This window comes from Daphnia magna, linkage group LG9 (genome assembly GCF_020631705.1).
Source record: "Daphnia magna isolate NIES linkage group LG9, ASM2063170v1.1, whole genome shotgun sequence".
In the NCBI taxonomy this organism is placed as follows: Eukaryota; Metazoa; Arthropoda; class Branchiopoda; order Diplostraca; family Daphniidae; genus Daphnia; species Daphnia magna.
The window spans coordinates 3998219-4020287 of record NC_059190.1 but is presented as its reverse complement, the minus strand read 5'-3'; the positions used below and the strand labels follow the sequence as shown (position 1 = coordinate 4020287).

General features: G+C 40.6%; 4 long non-coding RNA genes across 4 annotated transcripts; 2 read left to right on the top strand and 2 right to left on the bottom strand.

Moving 5' to 3' along the window:
• The first annotated feature begins 651 nt into the window (after positions 1 to 651).
• On the top strand, positions 652 to 1345 carry LOC123475736. Its single transcript, XR_006651035.1, has 4 exons — positions 652 to 786; positions 869 to 941; positions 1006 to 1158; positions 1241 to 1345. It is a non-coding gene; the product is annotated as an uncharacterized LOC123475736 (long non-coding RNA).
• A 30-nt stretch (positions 1346 to 1375) lies between these two features.
• Positions 1376 to 2748, bottom strand: LOC123475737. The gene is made up of 3 exons (XR_006651036.1): positions 1938 to 2748; positions 1750 to 1837; positions 1376 to 1479 (listed from the first exon to the last, which is right to left on the bottom strand). It is a non-coding gene; the product is annotated as an uncharacterized LOC123475737 (long non-coding RNA).
• Positions 2749 to 5516: 2768 nt separating this feature from the next.
• LOC116930429 lies at positions 5517 to 17387 on the top strand. Its single transcript, XR_006651183.1, has 4 exons — positions 5517 to 5855; positions 12078 to 12555; positions 16425 to 16568; positions 16706 to 17387. It is a non-coding gene; the product is annotated as an uncharacterized LOC116930429 (long non-coding RNA).
• On the bottom strand, positions 11723 to 13120 carry LOC116930428. Its single transcript, XR_006651182.1, has 2 exons — positions 12803 to 13120; positions 11723 to 12247 (listed from the first exon to the last, which is right to left on the bottom strand). It is a non-coding gene; the product is annotated as an uncharacterized LOC116930428 (long non-coding RNA).
• Positions 17388 to 22069: the final 4682 nt, after the last annotated feature.

Genomic DNA, 22069 nt, shown 5'->3' with positions numbered 1-22069 from the left:
TCGATAAAACTGTCATATAGGCACCAGTAGGGCCAACTGTGTGTACCATGTACGTCACCACAGAATACCAAATTGCAATCACTTTAACGTTCACGATGATAAACGTAATACTTTCAACCTTCTGTAATGGAAATCACGTGCATAATTATTCAACGCCTCTCTTCTTTCTCTAAAAATTTATTCAAAGTTAAGTTTCTTCAACAGAGTTGGTCCCACGCAAAGCCTCGAACGTTTGTAGGCATGCAAGCAAACTTTATGAATTACCTACACGTTATGCAGTGCTGCGTCAAAAATATGATTATGCATAATTGACCTGATGTGGATGGGGGGATGGACTAACTTGTTGCTTTCACCCAAAATCCAATCTGGCTTCTGCTTATTTAAACAGATCAATTAACGGTGTGCATCGGCCGGGGTTTTTAGCGATTGGCACGAGCAGTTGTGTGCATAATACCAGCACGCACTGGGCGCAAATCTGTTTCTGAAAATGCGATCAGGGTCATTTTAAACGAGAACACTCGAGGCACGGTGTTGCACCTAATAACACACAACTGGTATATATATGCTTATATAAACGATTAAGAACAGACGTTCTCATTTCCGCGTTTCGCTCAGCACGTGGAAGATTGACGGAAGTCAACGTGACAACGTTCGTCAATTGAGTATAAAAATGACGATCAATCGGGATAGGATCATCATCGAGTTCTGTTGCTCAGTCTGATATTAGCTAGTCAAGCATTTTCTACACGACTATACTTTTCCACCATGCGTTTCTTCGTTTCAATGGTAACACAATAAATTAAACATTTTTTTTTTCAAATTAAAAGTGTATTTTGTGCAAATGTTTAAAATGTTTAAAATGATGAAGGTTCTTCTTGTCGCCCTTTGCGTGGTCTACTTGCCAGGAGCCTTTTCGACGCCCGTAGAATATGAAGAGAAAGGTAATATCAAAGAATGAACCCAAATTGATTGGTTAATTTGAATAATCAAAAAATGTGTTATTAGCTGTAATGTTCGATCGGGACACGCTGGAGTCGCTGCAAGAAGAAATTGATAAAACCCCATGTGATTATAAAAAATTCAACTTGTGCACTAAAGGATGTTTCCCGAAAATCCCGTTGCCTGATTGCATCAAGAAATGTTTGAAACAATGCTGAAGTAAGTACAATTTGAGCTGTTTTAATATTCTGCCTTTTCGAGACAATGTATTTGCATGTTCTTTTGTTTTTCTCAAATTTAGCAGCCTCGAACGTTGAACGAACTCGTGACCAGCAATTACGGACCCAGACAAATTGGTTTTTCTTTCTTTAATTTTTCGATTGGCTAATACACATACTAGACTGCATTAAAAACGTCTAATTAATGTGCTCTTTTAAAAATCACTTGATATTATTTATCCTCGAGTTTTTTTTTTAATCGGTAGCTCACGCACACCTGGTTCACAATCATGGCGACCATACAACGCTGTGTCTCCGGTATCTAACAATAAAAAAAAAAACTATAACAGTACTTTCTCTTACGTTTGCCACTCTCGATTAACCTATATTGTCCTTTGCCTGAAAAGCAAAAGTCTATTTCACCGATATTGGACTCTAGAAGCAAAACTCGTTAAACAATAAAAATTCTCTTTGTCTCACCTTTTTTTTTATCTTTTCCCAAGAAATAATAAATGATGATGGAAAAAACAAAATGAAAATAAAAGCCTTGTGATAGAATAAGAAGGAAACAAAGGGGTGCCAACCGGTTTACCTGCATATTTGCTATATATAGAAAGCCTTTAATTCAGTTTTCCCTCCGTTTTTCTCGTTTGACATCCTTATTCCGAATGAATCGTCGTCTTCGTTCCGGTGCATTAAGAAAAGTGACAAATTAGATAGAATGCGACTATACGTGTACAAAATGAAATATCCTTCCTCCGTTCTATAACAAGTTATTACCTTTTTTTCTTCTTTTTTTTTTAAATACATGTTTTCTGTTTAGACCTTATATTTGTATGTTGTTGGTAAAGTACTGTCAGTGGCAAGATACGTACGTAATAAGACGCGGAAAACGTTTAGACTTTTATTATAATTTTTTTTTTTTTGAACTCAAGAAAGAAAAAAAAAAAAGAAGAAGAAGTGGAATGAAAAATACCCCCGGATACTTGTAACACACACACACACACACATGGCGTGTAGTAGCGCAAAGTTAAGAAGAAAACACCGAGAAAAAGAGAAGGTCACTTTGGATGGAGACAAATTAGAACGAAGCGGTTGAATGAACCGAAATGGCACGAACACAAGTCTTGCATTCGTTTTCCTCTCCCCCCCTCCCCTTTTTATCTGCGTGCGTGTACATTTTTCTTTACTTTTCGAGTTGCAGTTAGAATTGCGTATCATTCGTCTCCCTTTCTTAAACGAGACCAACTAAAAAGGTAAAAGAAAAACAAAAATCTAAACTGATGTCAAATCATCAAAGAAAACAAGTCCCTAAGATGTAACTATACTAAACAAAAACAAAAAACGACCTTCTGGAAATAGCAACGGACATCGAATTCGGAGAAAAACAGAGTCTGTATGCTCTCCGTCTCTCATTGCACGACTGACAGTTGGGAGAAAAAGAGGGCGCCACTATTCTCACGCTCGATGAAACGTTGATTTGTTTGGCCGTCGTGCAATTTTGGCAACGAAAACGGGTGGGCTGAACGGTAGTACACGAATAGAGAGACAAAGTCGGCGTGAGGTCGATGGCGATGGCACCAAAGTTCGTATGAAACACACATACACAGAGGAAAAGAAATTAAAAAAAAAAAAAAGGGACAAGGACAAAGTCAAATGTATAAAAGCCAACCCAAACTCCTTTGATTGCAAGCGACGGTTACGTATACATGTGCGGCGCGCGGTGCGCCACTCACTCGTCCTCTTGTCCCAATGAATTGACAGCTGTCCGGAGCTGTACACATCGAGCAAAGGAGTTTTTATTTATTTTTTTTTTAAAGCATTGTTTGGCAATATAAGGGACGAGTGGAGAAAGGGAGGGGAAATGAAAACACGCTTTCGTGTTTAGAATCAAATGTAAAACGAGTTTTTCGCAACAGGCCAGTCAAAGCCGCACGGTGACATAAAAGACCTTGCGGCAGAAGCGGCGGCGGCGGCGGCGGGGGGAGTTTGATTGCCGCTCGTGGGTTAAACCAATGTTGATGGTGTGTATCATTGCTGATGTGTGATGGACACAACGTGATCATATTCAATGTCTTCCGCGTGTGTGCGTCCCTTTTTTTCATATCTTTTCCCCTCTATTTTGCTTTTTCCAAATCAGTGAGACGCCCATTTCCCCTGTTGCGCGTTCTCGCTTGACATTGTAATATCGCTTTAAAATCAATAAACACAGTAGGCAGAAAATAGTAATACGCTATAGAGTGCTGGGAAAGGTTGGGCACTGTTGAAATGACTGGCAAGACTTCACAGCGGGCGCTGTTGATTGTGTCTAATGATTTGTGAGAAACAGCCGCATATACGCCTACAGTCTCAATGGAATGAGTTGAATCAGATCCGCCCACGACCCCCTTGACACATTTAGATGCTTACATAAACAGTGAAATAGTATAGATAAAAGAATTTCGGAATTCAATCAGCTCCGGCTATCGGCGTCCACAGCACTGACAATCCGATCAATCAAAATGATTTTTTTCTTTTTACGCCCCTCTTTTCTTTGGTCATCACATCGTCTGCCTTTTCATTTAAAAAATCGTTGGCGGCTGACCACCGAGGCTTTGATATAACGAGCCACACACACAGTGGAAAATGCACGTACGTGATGATGTAATTTTTGTGGTTTTTTGTTTTTTGAAATCTTGGCGATTGTCTTTTATTTCTTTTACTGTTGTGTTGTTTGTGAATTTTTCGATCTTAGACTAGATACGACGGCTAATATAGAAATGGCTGTCGGCAATGTCGATAGGATGCGTCCGTTTAGGGTTTCATATTTATTAGATTGTACAAGCTTGTATGCTGAATATAGACGCTTGTTCTGCGCGATCGTTCCATCACTTTGGGGAAACATTCAGTCGAGTCATTTGTAGGTTTTGATGTATTTATATTCTATTTGTTTATTTTTGGGACTCGGAGTTTTGTTTCTTTTTCTTTCGAGCTAGTTGATTTTTTTTTTTTTTTTTTTGGAAACCAATTCAAAAGTATCCGAGCTGGAACCGCAGTGACTGCCGCCATGTGTCACTGTCTGCTGGCGGGCGAGTTCCAAAGTCCGTGCCAGCGCTCTGACGCAGTGACACTACACGAAACGAGGCTTCAAACCATCAACCTTATTTTTTTGGTTGCTTTCCAGCTTTCCTTCTTTTTCTTATGCATATTATATTTTGTTATGTTCTTTGGAATAAGTTAAATTATTATTATTATTATTTTCCTTTTCGTCCCTCTTTTCTCGTTGAAATGCTGAAATTGAAAAGAGCCTGGTGGCAGCACCATCTTTATTCTCCAAACCGTCAAATACGGTTGCAACTGGAGAAAACGAAGAACGAAAAGAGAGAGAGAGAGAAGACGTACGGTAGGTTGTTTAGTCCTATTCAAAAAAAAAAAAAAAGGAAAGGAAAGGTATACGATATGAGAGTGTCTATAGATCTGCGGTCGGGCTCGAGTTGTTATATAGGCGGTGTCAACGCGATGATTTCTATGCAAGGTTTAACTAAGCAGGATGCAGGATGAAGGGGAGCCAGCGACACATCGACCCCGCCTTGATTGTCTCATCTGATTCCTTCGTTTTTTTATATTTTTCTTCTTCTCTTGTTTTTTTTGTTTTTTTTATGTGTTTTCCCTTTTCTTTCTATTTCCCTCTCCTAATCTGGCCAACCGTATTTCTCTCATTCTGCGTTGTGTCTCACGTTGGCTCGCCCGGTTGCCTCACGCTCGACAACAACAACAACAACAAGGCAACAGTCGTTAACGTTTCACAAGCGGGCCAACGTTTCAAAAGTGTATGGCACGTACCAGGTGTCGCCACAAGGACCAAATGTTTCTCTCATCCGAGCGGGCCAGTTGACAAGCTCCTCCATCCCTTACGACCGGTTACGATTCCTCTTCCTTTTCCCCTGCCGAATTGCAGGGGCTTTATAATCATTTGAAAAAAAGAAAAAAGAAAAGGGGTCAACTCTTTAGGTGATTTCCTTCTTCTTCGTGATAGCCGAATGGGCTGATGAAAACATATGGGTTCTTGCGTTGTTTTGTTTCTTTTCGGAGGCTAGAAAAGATACGAGCTGTCGAATGAGTCAACTACACTCCGTCGGGAATTTGGCCGGCGTGAGAAATGTCGTGTGTGTCTTTAGAACGAACGAAAATAATGAAACGGTTGAAATGAAGAGCAAGCTGTTTGTGTTGTTTGAGTTGAAAATGAATTTTGCGCTGGTGATTCACGTTGCGGTTGGCCCAAACGGAAAAAAAGATCAAGGCGATGGGCGTTTTATTTTTTATATGTCTACCGAGTTCAAAGTCAACCGACGAAATTGTTTTTGATCATCTTCTTCTTCTTTGTCGATAAGAAAATGGCTTTTCGTCAGTTCAGTAGACTGGACGGCGCGCCTCTTTTTATTTCCTCTCTCTTGTCAAAATTTTCTGGCTCTGTTATCTTTTCATATTCCGTCTTGATGAAAATCAACGTCAGGCGCGCTCTTTTCTCTTCTTCTTTTGTGTGTGTGTGTGTGTGCAAGCATTAGCAGCCATGTGCGAAAAGGATGAAACATTCCCCCCTTTTTTTTGTGGTCCTTTTAAAAAAAAAAAACCATTTCCCTTTGGGCCCTTGGTGATACGGCGCCGAAACGGTTCCAGCCGCGGCGGCACGATGACCAGTCAGCCGGATTCGGTCGAGTGGTATATTCTTTCTCTCTCTCTCTTTCTATGTGTGTGTGTGTACGTGTTTGCTTTGTTGTTCATTTGGGCGTGGGTATAATCAGCTAAAGCAAAAAGAAAATGGCTCTAGAAAAGAATAGGAAACACAAGGAGGAACCCCCCTGTGATGTGTATAGACACAGGGCCAGTCATATGTGTACACACGTAGATATAGAAACACGGTGACATGATAACGATAAGCCGACTATATTCCTTTCTTCATTTGGGGAGTTGAGAAATACAAGAAGAAGACGGCGTTTCTCGTTCTCGGCTGCTTAAAGGATATAAGTCCAAGTTAAAGGTCTACTGACTTGTTGGCCCCACGATTTCGAGCTGTGCAATATGGGAAAAGCCAAAAGCCAGTGCGTCTCTGCCTCTGTATAAATAACGCAGTCCTGATGAGGTTTTGGCTTCGATTCCTAAGAAATGTCTAGACCCAATGTCGATGGACCATTTGATTTGCCTTTCTTGTTGGAGGGTTTAGGCTGATGATCTGGTCGGCGCCATTATTTCTCTCTTTATTATCGAGCCATGTGGGAAACAAAAAAAAAGACAACAGCCTTCGTTTGTGTGGTTCAGATTTATTTTGTTTATTTCATTTGTTTTATTTGAAAGAGGAGAGAGACTATGTGTGTTTCCTCTCTGCTGTCTTTGTGGCGGAATGTTGGCTTGGCTGATGCCCGTGGAAGTGACAAATGTCAACTGATTGCTATCAAAGAATTCAATCAACAGGGAAAACAAGCCAGAAAAGGGATGAGAGAAATCAATGGAACTCATCTCGTTTCGTCGACTCTTATTGTGTGGCAAGTCTTTTCTTGTGGCACAGACATTGGAAACGACGAAGAAAAGAGACAGTACGTAACGCCGTGATTAGTCTACCCATTGTTTTATACCATTTCATTTTTGTCTTTCCCTCTTCTTCTTCTTCTTTCGTTTTCGTATAGGATCAGTTGGAGCGCAACTGATAACTCCACTCTCCTCGCATTCCATTTTTCTTTTTAAATCATTTTTCTCTTTCTTTTTAAATGTCGTGTGTGTGTGTGCCCATCATTTGAAAAGTGGCTTTGCATACAGCGTAAAAGTCTTGATGTGAAATCGTGATCAATCAAAAGCTAAGCAGCTTTTGTTATAGTCAGTTGCACATTTATCACGTCGTTTTGTCTACAGCGGCATTGATCGCTAAAAAACTGATTTCTTGATACGGGCCGTCGCCATCCATCAGCGTCAATACATTTGTAAATAATTAATAATCGTTTAGTTACGTCTGGAGATTCCTGGAGCGCGGCGCGTCTCGTGTGTAACGCGTGCACACAAGAAAAAAAACCAAAAACAAAAAACAAAGTATATGACCGATTGGCATCCCCCAAAAATGTTGTGTGTTTCTTCACGCTGCACTCCCGGCTCATATCTACGGGTATGAAACATTGCCTTTGATTCTTTTCAATGTTACGTGCAGGCCTCGGGACAAAAAAACATCCAATTGAAAAAAAATATATATAATATAAAATAAGAATAAAAAAAACAAAATGGTCCCGCTACAGCGTTGGGTGGGTTTGCATGCTGTATACAAGCGTGTTTAGTGGAGCGTGCCTAGTTTTCGATGGATGGGATGGATCGATCGATCACCCGACTCGCACACACGGCCAGACGTACAGATACAAGCGCAGAATCAATGGGTTTTTGTTTTGTTCCTGTCTTTCCTATAGTCAGAGCAAAGAAGCAAAACAAACAAACAAACAAAATTTGACTTTGGACCCCGTTCAATCCGGTTCTTGGCTGACATTGAAAATTCGTCACTGATCGCGTGTCAAGGCGTTTGGGGAGAGGATCGAAATCCCATAGTGTCTCGTGATTGAATAAACCTGTAGACCAGCTGTTTGTTTTGTTTTCTTTTAAACCAGTCGATTTCTAATAGGTTAGTTCTGTACCACATGAATTCTATGGAATTCATTAAGGCCTTTTTTTTTTCTGAGGCCATTTGATGGTCATTATACCTTGACTACCTGCTGCGTGGCCCGTACTATAAGACTCGCTAAGCTCGTCTATTCTATGGGGCTGAAAGGCCCCGGCGGGCTCTCCTGCGTTTCTCGTTCACTGGTGCTGTTTTGATGCGAGCGATTCGATCTGCCGTGTCCGCAAGGAAGGTGTATTTCGCTATACACAGAGAGGTTCTCTTAATAGTTTCCTCTCTTTTTCTTTTTTATTCCCTTTTTCTTTTTTTATGTATAAGTGAAAATGGTTAGGGGGGGGGGGCAGAATGAGAGGAGAACGCTTTTGTGGGAGTGTGTCAAAAGGTTCCTTCTCTTTCACTCACTCTTGATGGTCTCGGTTTAAAGATTACGATCGACTTTCGTGGGGCTGGAGAGAAGAAGAAACTAGCAAGAGGTCATCTAACTTGTGAAGGCCTTTTTCTTTCTTTCTTTTCACTTATTCTTTCATTTCTATCGTGGCTTCATTCTTCCGAGAAGGTGACAAGGCCAGCAGATGGAAAAGAAGGTGCCGGTACAAGAAGAAGAAAGACCTTGTTGGCGTCGCAATCCTATACACCTTATCCTTCTTCTTGCTTTCCTCTCTTTCTAGCACGTTGTTGGACTGTATGGCAGTGCTGGATGCCTCGTCCATCAAGTTGAAGGTGGAAACGGCCGACATGTCAACACAACAGTCGGCCTTTTTCCTCTTTTTTTTTTTTATATTTTTATTTCTATGTCCTTCTTCTTCCAAGAAGCGCCATCTTCATGTAGTTAAGGCATCGTAGATCGTCGTCATATAACGTGGCCCAGTCGGGAAAACAAGTTCTTTTTTTTGTTGTTGTTGTTGTTGTTATATCGATGGTATATAATCATAATAAATCTGGCACAGGTTTTTCTCTTTTTTTTCCCCCTTTTTACTTTGAAAGAATTATTATTATTATTCGTTTATTTTTATTCTACTTCTTCTTGAGGACTTATGTACGTTGTATATGTACACGTACCCACATTGTCGGGGTGAGGAAAAGTTTGCTCTGCTTGAATGTCGCGCCGTGCCAAAGATGATTCGAGTTCTTCTCCAATCACTTTACTCAAGCGACGGGTCGATTTTTCACGCAACGGTGAGATGCAGCTGCGCTACAGCACTCGGCCGATCGAGTGTCGTTTGATTCCGACGACTACGTCGTGATGCGATTTTCTTTCTTGTTTTTTAGTGCAAGTATTTTCAAGAATTTTATTTTATTTTTTTTTTTTTGAAATAAAAACTCGTTTTGAAAGCGTTTCAGAGTGTCCACACATCGTCGAATAGCATAGACATAGATGTATGCAAATATTCTCTTGATTTTGTTTGGAATTTTGTGTTGTTTTTTTCTTTTTCTTTTTTTTTTTGCATGGCGTTCCAAACTCTGACAGTTCAACGAAAAGCTGAAAATGGGTTTTGTGTAATTCGATTCGTAATCTTTTGAAGTAAGCCAGAGATTTTGTTTCTTTTTTCCTTTGTCAACTTTAAAATAAATGTCTTAACGCTTTCCCTTTTTTTCCTTTTTTTCTTTTTTTTTTGCGCAATGCAGCGGCGAAAGTTTAACCCGCACTATCCTTTCAATTTCGTATAATTTCCCACGTCTCATTCGACGCTCCTTAATCTGTTGCAGTAAAACCTTTCGAATTGACTTCCCTATCTTGATTGTAAGCCGTATTTGTAGCTTTAAAATTCTATATATATATTTATATATATGGGAACACTTGAATCTTTTCCAGCCGGCCTCTTTTTTTTTTTGTTTTTTTTTTTGTTTTTGCGTCGTGTGAAATCTGGACTGACTTCTTACAGCAAAATGCGATACGTTTGAATTGGCGGCAATCTAGGCCATCCCGAAATGGTATCGCTTTCCCTTTTTTTTTTCTCTCTCTCTCTCTCGTATGTGCAGTGCGGTACACATAATAAACATATTCTGTGTATACACATATACCGTATATATATATGTATATATGTTTAGGCCCCCCCCCTCCTCAAAAAAAAAAAAAAAAAGGGAAACAGATAAGAAGTTATGAGAGTGTCGTCCGCGGGCGTTCAATTCCACGTCGAACCGGCAACGTAGAAAGAGAGTCAACAAGAGCAATATCAATAGACTGATAAAAGTAAAAAATAAAATAAAAACCTTATTTACACACAGATACTGTACACATATATTGCGCCATCGACAGGGGGGGGGGGATGTATTACACCGGCCGAGGCGAACGCAATCGTCAACTGGGTCCTTTTTTGCCGAACTACTAGCGACCACAAAAAAATAAATAAGAGGCAATAAGTCTTCGAGGGAGAAAGAGATAAGACAAGCCGCAATGCAAACAGAAGACGTGACCTCAAAGCCCTGTCGCTCAAAAGTAAGTGCGTGATTTCGTTGCTTTCAACATCTCTGGAACGTTTAATGTTCTGCTGGCAGCCCGCGCAGAGAGATGGGAGGAGGAGAGTCTCGGAACTCGTTGACGGTCGGGATGGCCGTGCAGGGAACCATTGAATGGCATCAACAACATAGATTTTCAGCCAGGTCATCAAGCCGGACTTTTACAGCTGGTGCCTTTTGCCAGCTCTTGAAATAGGAACGCATATAGTTATATAGTATAGTCTCGTCGAATTATCATAAATTCGAAAGAGGAAAAAAAGGAAGCTCGTTTTCTTTCTTTAGCCTCTGATTCTTTAGGCTTTTTTTCACAGCCAAAAAGACCTCGGCCTTCTATACTTTATTACGCCGAATTCAATCATAAATTCTCTTTTGGTGAGAATGTTCGGCCATGCGATCTGTAGCTCAGATGGGGGCTATTCGCTTTAGCCAAGATCGATATATAGACACCGGGTTTAACATCTACAAACGCTTTTTAACAGGTTATATTCTTTTATTTTAATTTATTTTATTTACTTTTTATATGTTTATTTTATTTTTCTTTCTCTTACGGGCAGATATGATGTTAAAACTACCTGTCTCTCTATGTCCGTCCACCTAAACTGCCACTGAGCATTTGGCAGTCGAATGGCCGGGGCTGCTGGCCGTATAGTGAGTTTACAACGCGTGTAATATACTGTTTGTGCTTTGCATTATAGTGTGGTCGTGTGCGGGGGTATAAATCTATACTGTGCGTGGAATGGGAGATTTCAAAGACGTGACAAAATCATGGCCAACGTCTACAAAACTTATGAAAACAGGTTGGAATGCTCGTAGATGCAACACTTTCATTTCAAAGCGCAAAACGAGTAAATTATAGAATTCGTTTTAAATACCCGTTGTATAGTCGAGCATAGACGAAACGAACGACTGTGTCATTAAAACAAGTCGTTTTAGAAGACGAAATGCGAGGGGTTCCTTCATCGCATTTTGACTTGATTGGTAATTTAGCCCCCCCCCCCGCTCTTTTTTTTTTTCAATCGAGGCTTCGTTATCGCGTTTCAAAGACGCATTTAAATGAGTGCCTAATGAGGAAGTTCTATAGTTAAAAAAAAAAATGTCGAACTCTTTGTAGGAAATTGAAAGAATATTCATTGGAGCTTGATTGACTTATTTGACATCAGTTCTCTGATGTTATTACGATGACTTCCGACATTTAAAATTCAAAGGTCTAATCTACTCTGGCGTTTTATTTTCTTTTTTTTTTCTTTTGGGATAACATAATTCCCATAGGCATTTTTTTTCACAACTGTTTATGATTTTTTATTTCTATTTATTTTTATTTTTTTTCATGTATGGAGACGCAGAGGAAATTCCAATAACGATGCTATCGCTCTTATTCGGAGACAGTTTGCTTGAACTACAACTTTTTTGGCGTTTGTACATGAAAGAGGCTATTATGCGTCCGTACAGAGCGACAGATGAATCCATCTACTTCTGATGACGTCAGCTGTCGTGTCCCATTTCTCCCAACATTTCTTTTTTTTTTTTTTCTCCATCTTCCGCCAGATGAATATCGACGAGGCTCGTGTCTTTCGGGGTTCGGACTTGTGTTGCGTCAGTTAAAAAAAAAAAACCACAGCTTCATTTCTATGTATATACATACATCACGTGTTTTGTTTTCTTATTTGATTTTTGTTTTCTATTTTTCTGTAATTGACGTCACATGTCCTGTTCTGTTACACATTACGTCTGTAGCTCTCTCACTTTTGCCCATTTCTCATTTTTCTTGGTCCTATTTTTTATTTTTTTAAACCCCCATCTTTTTCCACTTTAAAAACTGCGTTCTTCTTTAATAGAGAGAGAGGCGTGTCTGTCATTTCAGACGGCGACGCGCGCGCCTATCCGACGGCCGTCCGGAACCTCCCCAGAAGCCACCCGGGTCTCGGCAGTCTTCCATCCGTTCGTCCGTAAAAACACGAGAGGCCGTCTGACCTGTCGACTGTATTACATTTACTGTATTTCAACACTGTAGGAAAGAAACAAACAACACAAAAACGCATCAAATAAAAGAAGGGTATATATAGTGTATATATATACTACATAGGGAGAGATGGATAAAGGAAGATACACGTTCACGTATAAGATTTATACATCCATCTTCTATACTAGATGTATAGAATATACCCACACAAGAGTCGTTGTTCTTCCTATCTGCATCACACAGCCCCTTTGGGGTGGGGGGGAGGGCAAGAAGAAAAAAAAAAGGGAAGAAGAAGAAGAAGAAGAAGAAAAGGAGATAACAAATAATCATAATAAAATCCGACAAGACAAATGGTAAGCCATAACCTCCGTCTTGAACTCTTTTGCTCGCTTCGTTTCGCCCCCCCACCTTTTTATTTTTTTCTTTCTTTCTTTACGTGTGTGATGGTGTCTGTGGCTTTAGTAGACGGAGACACTCGCCCCTCTTCCCCGAAAGAACAAGGTGGAAAAAAAAGGAAAAGAAAAAGGTTTAGACAAACGTAAAATAGAAAATAAAAAAGAGAGAAAAGATGTAAAAAAAAAAACAACAACAAGATCTCACCGATCATTGCCATTATCTAAGGCCATTCCGGTCATTGAGTCTCTTTTGTTCGACGCGTGTTCAGGGTTTTTCTATTTTCTTCTTCTTCTTTTAGTTCCTCTTTTGTTTCGCTCGCCTACTTCACTATAAAGTCTGCACTCAACTGCGGCACCGTCGCGATTCAATTACGCACGCAGAGCTCCATCGTTCTACGCTTGATTCTGTTTGACCAAAAAGGAGAGAGAACAGAGCGCAACGCAAATTGCCTACAGCCAACAGGAAAGAAATGACTCATAATCATCGTGCGTATTATGGAGCCATGCAAGTCACGATTTCCATAGAGAACAATACCGTCGCCATTCCTTTCTCCGACTAGGTCCTAATCAAGCACAAAGCAACAAACGGAGAGAGAGAGAGAGAAAAAAAAAAGAAGCTTCAAGTGCTCGTTATTGCCATAGTAAAAATTGAGCGTGATTGAATGGCCTCGTCATCATCCTCATCATAGACGGCTGTGTGTTAGTCACAAATTGCTAGATTGCGAATTAGGATTGTGTGTGTGTGTGTCACACTTCTTTTCTTGTATTGGCATGACCAAATAGAACAAGGACAACCGGATGAAAATAACAGCGGAACAGAATGACGCAAGACGGAACTTTGGGGCAAAACTAGAATTTCCGCCGACATTCATTTGAAAAAAAAATAAAATAATAATTAGTTTAAAAAAACAAAACAGCTGGCATCCAGCTGGTTGTGTGGCGTCAAAAGCGGACGATCCTCCAGTGCGCTGCTGGTTTGGGTGTTGGTATAGTTAGTCGTTGGCTGTTTCTTCTTTTGTCCATCACCGCTAGACCATCGGTTCTCTCATTCTCTTCTGTACAGGATAAGTGGTTAATTAGACAGTTGCGCCACAACGTCGGACATGATGATCCGCTAGCATCGCGCTGTATATTCCACGACGGGCGTAGCTGAACGAATACTAAAAGAAGGGGCTTCGGAAAAGAAAGAAAAAGAAATCAGCTTCATGTTTTGTTTGTCTTCTTCGGTTGTGGTGGATGTTGGAAGGATCTACGCTATAATCCATCATTGACGAGATAATGTATGCCACCCTCTCTTTTCTATAGTCGTCGGCTGGCCACACAGCCTCTAGAAGCAGCCGAGGGAGAGATGGAAGAGGCTTTTAATTGATGCCGATCCGTCTCCATGCGACTGCGGCTGACACATCCGCCACTGCCGCCAACCGCCGTCAGATATCGATTGATATTCACCCTGTTTTATATTTTGGCTTCTAGTGCCTCCTACCGAAAGAGAGTCAAGAAAAAGGAGGACGATATTAATATGGATAGATAGATGCTGCAATATCAATATTTAAAAAAAACCACGATGAGTCACGCTGTGAGAGTATAGGCGCTTCGATTTTTATATCATTTCCCCCCTATAAAAATAATGTATGGATAACGGCCGTGTATAGAGACAGGCGTAGAGCGACGGGCGTCGACAGAAAACTTTCTTAATGCGCCACACTATGCACGGCTCATTGCCCCATTTTTGTGTGTGTGTGTTCGTTTCCCTTATTCTTCTATCTGAATCGCTCACTTATTTCCAGCAGAGAGAGACAGAGAGACATGATGATGATGATGTCGAATATTATTACAACACTTCTTTGACTGTCGTTTTCATTCAGATTCGGGAATAAATTCAATAGCGCCTCCGATGCGTTTGATGCTCGCAATCGGCGCCCTCGCGCTTCATGGATTGTAAGCGATTCGCAACGCGGCGTTTCTTCCAACAGCGCGAAAGACACTGACATAGACGCAGACAAAGATTGAAAATATTAAAAAAAAAAAAAAGAGAGTTGATATGTTTGAACTATAAGATTATAGGGCGAGGCAAAGGGAGGACGACGAACGTCATGTCAAGAAAGGGAAGAAAAAATCCGGTTGGCCGAGCACTTTCTTTTTCTTTCTTTCTTTTTTTTTGGATCATGCGAGTGAATGTGTGAGATATATATATACACATATTTTGGATGCGCATAAGAAAAATGCGTACGGGGGTAGAAGGTATTCTATAATGTACTACATTTATATCTATCGTGTGATGCATTGGCGCAGCCCACTCCAATAACGCTCCATTGGAGCCATTGATTAAGAAATGCAGAGAGTCTATCTATCTCATCTATTGGCGTCTGTGTGTGTGTGTGTGGCGTTTCCTCCATTATTTTTCTTTTTTTTTGTTGGGCCCATTCTATTTGAGCGAGATCGTATAACTAACGTCCCGACTCTTTTTCGCTGTTCTATATACGGTTAAAACTGTGTGCATAGTATATTACGTATAAAGGTTCATGTATAGTAGAGCTAGTCGTATAGATGTCTTCTTTGTGTTCGCTTTTGGTTCTTTCATTTTCTTATGTATATATACAGTACGTAATCTGTATAGCCTGTGCGAACGAGTCCGTTAAAAGATTTGATCGACTGGAAAGATGACAGTAGCCATCGACTTCAATCAACTCCCCTTATTCACCCCCTCTGGATTTATTGTCCCGCCTTTGTGTAAGGCCATTGTCCTGTCGGTACGTAACAGCACAAGAGACCTACGATAATGTATAGATGTTACTAATGTTGAATGTTGCATTGCTAATGAGCACTCTCCATCTCCCCTTTTTTTCTTTTTTTCTTCTCTCTCTTTTCGCTCCGTCTAACACTCATCTATTCGTAGCTCTTTTCATATAGCAGGTTTTGATCTAGATCATAGATGTCGAGCCGTCAGGTCACGTGACGTGCACGTACACTCGCTCCCGGCGCCATATTCAAAGACGCACGCACACGTACTATACGGACAGAGAGAGAGAGAGAGATTCAAATAAAGCTTTTATTTGTCCTCCCTCTTTATGTGCTGAGTGCACTGGACCTGAATTCGTGTGATTGCCTAGTCGAGTCATCGGGATTTGCTGCTACCCAATTGTCACTCGAACTTTAAAGGATGTCTATTTAATTATTTCAAAAAAACAAAACAAAACAAGTTTTTCTTTTTTGAAGGGGGAAAGGGGCTTAAATTTCGATTTCGTATTAAAATATCGGAGTAAGTAGGAAGGTCCTGATTCCACGCATACTTTGTGCGTGTAATTAAAACCAAAAGAAAAAAATCCCTTTTGGGAAAAAGCATAAAAGAGGAAAAGATAAAAAAAAAAAAAACGAGTCAACAACACACGCAATCCGTTTCCAAGGAATCAACAACACACGCACGAAAAGAAAAGAAAGAAAGAAAGAAAGAAAAAAAGTCACATCCGGCCGATATGAGCGACTCGCCGCTCTCAAATAGATAATACGTTACTGCGGAAGTTGTTGTTTCCTATATACTGTATATACTACGGTACGTATATAAACTCGCCCGAGAAGAAAACGTGGACCGGAATCGACATTTTATTTTTTATTTTATTTGGTTGGCTTTTTCATATTTTTATTTGTACTGCTGCTGCTGCTGTAACACATGCTGTTAGAGCAACATTTTTTTCTTTCTTTTCTCTTTTGATAGCATAGCAAGTCCGTTACCCTGCAATAACCCGTAATCGAGATGCCGGACATTAAAAGACAAAAATGCCAGAGTTAAACAAAAAAAATAATAATCATTTTTGTTTTGTTTTTGTTAGAAGGGAGAGAGAACAAGGATTGTCCTGTTTCAATTTCAGCCGGAAGAGCAGTAAAAACAAAGCCTAAATATATTTCCCAAAAAAATGAAAATACCTCCGGTCATTTACGATGTGGAGGAATGTCCATTTCGTATACAGTAGGAGGTACGCAACATGTTATTACCATCATGTAGTATATAAGCAGTGGTTTTTTGATTTTTATTTGTTAAGAAAGAGTTAAACAAATCCGCAAAACTACTGTCTTTGCGACTGTCTGACCTTTTAATTTTATTACTCAACAGTTTTGGCGTGTTTTCTTCTACTTTTCTGCCAGTCCGGGACTTGTCAGTAGAGGACTGGGCGTGCGAGTATCTCGCACACCCTGCCAACAGATTTACAGCAATCGGATAGATTTATGCACATCCGCCTCTCAACACATCGCGCCCATCCACCTCTGCGGCTCCCTATTTTTCTTTTCCAACAGCAGTTTCTGTTTTTTTTTTTTTTTCTTCTCCCCCCTACATCGACTTGTATGTGTATATTTATACACACACACACACACACAGTTTGCATATATACAGCGGACGAGGCTCTTATATTGTAACACTTCATTTGCCCCCCTTTTGTTGTATGCTTAGCCATTTGCGCAATGTTTTTTGGCCGACCCTTGACGCTGAGTTCTCATCGTGTCGCTTTTGTTTTGTTTTTTTGAATTTTTACGAGCTGCCATTTGAAAAACCGCTTCAAGCAGTTGGTCTTCCAGTTTAAACAGCACAGCCAGTTTGGATCCTTGTGTTTGTTTTGCGTGTCTGTCGAATCATCTTCAAGTGTGTAACAAACGCAGAGGCGATAGGGACGACGCCCATTGCCGCCGCCGAGTCGCCAAGCCGACCAGAGCGACCCCGAATGTGTCATCGGACTGGCAACTGTTGTTAGATTGAAAACGGAGAGAATGAAAACGTTTAAAGAAAAACGGACAGAAAAGCTTTTTTTTTTTATTTTTACATGCACAAATTTGAAAAAGAAGCGGAATGAAAAAAAAAAAGAAAGAAATAAATCAAGAAAAAAGAAATTGAAAATGTTTGGTATGAAATGATTTCCCTTTGGTACCATTTTCTTATTCTGCTGTTCTTCGAATTTGAAAAGAAAAAGAAAAAAAAGAAACGTGATTATTCGTCGAGTGCGTTCATGTTGCGCTGCACATCGGGGAGTTGTCGAAAGACATCAAATATGAGCAGATATAACTGTACATAATATGTATACAACACACATGACGGCTGGCTAGTGGGTTCAAAGATCAAATTGAATTCCCTAGCTGGAAATTCGGCCGTCTCTTAAAAAACATCCATCCTTTTTTAAACTGGCATTTTCAACTCGTCATATTATATACGGAACAAATATACAAATAAAATTCAACCGGTTTCTTTAAAACCCTTCAGCGCATCCAGCAGAAACTTCGCCGCGCAAAATGACATGGAGACGAGATGGAAAATAAACAAATCGAAATGCAATTCGATTACATCTGTCGTAGGAGGGCAGATCTGTCAAGTCTGGCCAATCGATTATTAGTCGTCCATTATTAATTCCTCCTTCTTATTCTTTTCATTTTTTTTTTTTTTTGTTGTTGTTATGTTTCTCGTTACTCGGTTACGGCCATCCATCATTTGTTTGTGTTGTTTTTGTCGCAAAGCAAACCCAGCCAGCGCGGCCGCAGAGTAATAGAAGCAATCATAATATACCGGTCGCCCGAGATGTCTACTTTGGCTTTGGCGGGGTGAAAATGTTAATGGAATATGCAGATCGCAGTCGAAGGGTATATCATAGAAACATTTCAAAAAAAAAGAAAAAAAGAAAAAGAAGTTGACGAGTTATTTGTCTTCATAAGACAACATTCTTTGACTACCGGTTTTAGGGCAGGCTATAGGAATGGCTTTAAAACTATGTCAAAGAAATAAATTTCTAATATAATTTTTTTTTTTTTGCTCTATGTTAACTGTTGTAGTGTAACACGGAATTTGCTGTACAGAGGAAGTTTTTGGGGATTTCATTTAAATTTTTTTTTTTTTTTTCAGTCGGAGAAAAATCATAAAAAATAAACGTGACGGGAGAGTTGGGGCGGTATCTGCATGGCGACCCTATCTGCAGCCCATCTTTCTTTCTCTCTCTCTCTCTTTTTTATCTTGCGAGTGTATCTGGTTACCGAATTGCTTGCAGGCCTTGCACGCGTTTGTTTTGCTCATTGGTTGAGCGTGACATTGGCGGGATATGGCCGGCAGCGCGCGTTCCGTTTCTTCTCTTATCGCCGTAATGGAAACAAGACGGCGAAACGACAAGCGCATTCCTTTAACCTCTCCCTTCTTCAACTATATATTTTTGTTTTGTTTTCCTTATTACTGCAATGCAAGGACTTGACACTAGAGAGCCGTTTCACGATAGATTCTGTCAAATAGAAAATTTTTTTTTCCTTTTTTTTTTTTTTAAATAACAGAATATTTATTATTTTTTGGTTGGGGAATGAGAACCATTTCTTTTTTTCCCCAGTGAAATAACTCGACCTACATTTATTAGATAGACAAGCTTTCTTATTATGATTAGAGATAAGTATCTAGGCAGCGTGGTGTGTTTACTCACAGGAGTGAAGTTTTAACTATTTTCTCGTTCCTTCGCAGCGTGATGGATTGGGCATCTCTTTCTCCCATTTTTTTATTTTTGTTTTACCCTCTTAAAGAGCAAAAATTCTGGCATTTTCCGATTCTTTCACTTGGTCCCCGTTGCTCTTATCTCATTCTTCAGTTGCTTTTTTCCCCTGAAAACCGGCCATCACACGCGTATAATCAACGCCCTGGTGTTGCTGTGTGTGTGCGCGCCTTCTCTACGCAGTCCACATAAACACAACGAATATAAAGCGTTCCTTTATGTCTTTAAAAATATATATATATACATACACATACATACGCATTTTCTTTCTCTCTCTTTCTCTTACGATATGCGTCATTCCTCGAACGCACAGCGGATATTTACAGCCGTGGTTTTCCGGCCATCGCGCGATATACATGCTGCATTATAATACAAAAAGGAAAAGGGCCCTATCTATTTTAGTGGCTTTTTTTTTTGTGTGTGTGTTTTGTTTTTTTGTTTTATTTTAAGTTTCTCTTGTCTACGTAGATACACTGGCTATTTTGTTTCTGTTTAGTTTTTCGTTTCTTTCTCCTTTGTGTGTGTGTGTTGTGTCGCGTTTTTCCCTCATCGTACTTAACGAAATTATAGTGATGCCCGCAAAAGTCTGACGACTTGCTTTACTACCGTACTATCTCTTCTTGTGCTGGATGTGTTTTGTTTTGTTTTTTTGTTTGGTTTGGTTGTTGTGTTATGTTTATCACGAAGTCTCTCTGCGTACATGCCAAAGCGACACGAATGGAGCAACAGCAGCTTCAAAAGCAACAGCCCCCAAACGAATGTGTAAGAGGAATCGTTGTGCATTTTGTGTGTGTTGTTGTTTTGAACAAAAAGAAAATGTTTACGATCGTAAAGGAGCACTCAGTCAGCCGTTTGTGAACGATAGAGCAAAGCGTTTCAACTTATCCAAACTGAAAAAAAAAAAAAAAGTCGGTGACGACGTTGCAACGCTGCCATTATAAGCATCAGCAATCGTCCTCTTCTGTGAACATTTGAACGTGATATCGTTGAATGCATCCCTGTTTTTTGTTTTGTTTTGTACGGTATAGAACTAAAGTAGCTGTGGTAATGAAATTAGGAATCGATAGAGATGGGTGGGCTTGGGTTGAGAAACACATTTGAGTGGGGAGGATAGACGAAAACAAGACAGAAAACAAGATCCATCAAAATAGGAAGACTGTTGGGTCAGCAGGCTGCTGTAGTCTGCGATTGAGAATAAACAATCGCTGATCCACTCGCTCCATCAGCGCCACTCTCTAGAAGCTGACGGACTAACTGCAACTTGTCGGTCGACACGGGATGTCACATGTTGTTCGCTTTACTCTCTCCGCAGACGAGTTAGGGAGCCAACAAAAGATAGGGAGAAGCTTTCTTTTTTGAAAGCAAAACATCTGCCGTCTATATAGCGCTAGTTATTGACACTTGTGTAATGCCCACACGAACCAATAGGAGAGACACCCTCTCCGCCGTTGGACGGCGATGAGTGCGAAAAATCAGTCAGTGGGGAAGCTGCCAGTGTCAAACGACATTGGCCAAAAATAAGTTGAACTGTATCTGTTACAGGACAGTTGCTGTCAATGTTTCCGTTTTAGTAGAGGGGGGGGGGCTTCTTTTGTACACATTTGTTGCCATTACAGATAGAGGAGTACAGAAATATGAGTGTCAACTGTTTCGAGAGCTTGGCATATAGATTGGCAACATTGGCTAAATGGGCGATGGGCCAATTCCGTGTGGACGGCGGCAAGAGTTTTGAGAACACGCGCACCGGTTTGATGCAGACGGGTCAAATCGAGCCGTGTCAGCGGATAGATCGAGTATGCAGTTGTGTAACGGACGGAAACGAATGTTCGCAGACCCTTCAAGTCCCTTTCTCTCTCTCTCGTCTCTTCCACCAGTCCACCAGTCCACACAACTTCCTTTTCCTCTATGCTCCCCCACGTTTTCACTAACCCCCCCCCCCCCACACACATTGGCTTTTTCTCTTTCTGTCTCTCATACATGTATCTATATAGTAGGTTGCTACTACTATATAGTCCTTCACTATGAACAAAAAAATATAAAAGGGGGGAGAAAACTCTTACCAGCATTGGGAAGCATAAATCCAGCTGACGGATTCATATCTTTTCATCGTCAGCACAGCAGCCAATGTTCTCTCTCTCTTGACGACTCCCTTCCTTCTCGGGATTAGATTCTTTGTGAAAAAAAAAAAAAAAAATGGGGAAAAAGAAAAACTTACTACGAAAACATGGACAGAGGCACGCACGGATGTAGAGACACGGTGCGCAGGAGGAAATAAAGAGCGAATGGATTGCGTTATGTTATTTAGACTATAGTCCCTGTCTCTCGTTTTCCGTGGATGAGGAGGGATGTTGTTTCTGCCAGAGTTTTAGCCGTTGCCGGGCTACCATGACGTCGATGATGAAGCTGGGCCAATTCAATTGACTTATACCGTTTCTCCACCCTCTGCTCACGTCCGTTCCTCTTGTGTATCCTAAAAGATAAAGAGACCGAATCACCAGAGTCGCGCTCTCGCGACTACCTTCCCTGCTGTTTTTCCTCTCTTCCGGCATGGCTCCAATTGGATTTGCTGTGCGCGACTCTCTCTTTCTCTCCCTTTGCGCTTCCTGCCTCCCTTTCCTTCAATAATCAAAACGGATTAAAACTCATCAGCGTTAAAACAAGTGAATTGCGTTCGCTCATCGTCCCGTTTTGCCTCATAAAATGCATACAGCCAACAATCGAATGTACAGGTCTAAATGAGTTCGTTCTACATTGATCGACCATTTTATATGAGTATATACTGCTGCGGGATTATTATTTTTGCTTCGATCGTTTAGATGTTTGTACACACGCGCTCGTGAACGTACCTCACCGGGCGCGATATAGAGCCCGTCCTAAATAAATTCCGTTTGGGACATTGGACGCTTTGAAAGGGCACCGCGTCAGGATGGCTGGAACTTTTCCCGTCATTGCGCCACCAGCGTTGCAAC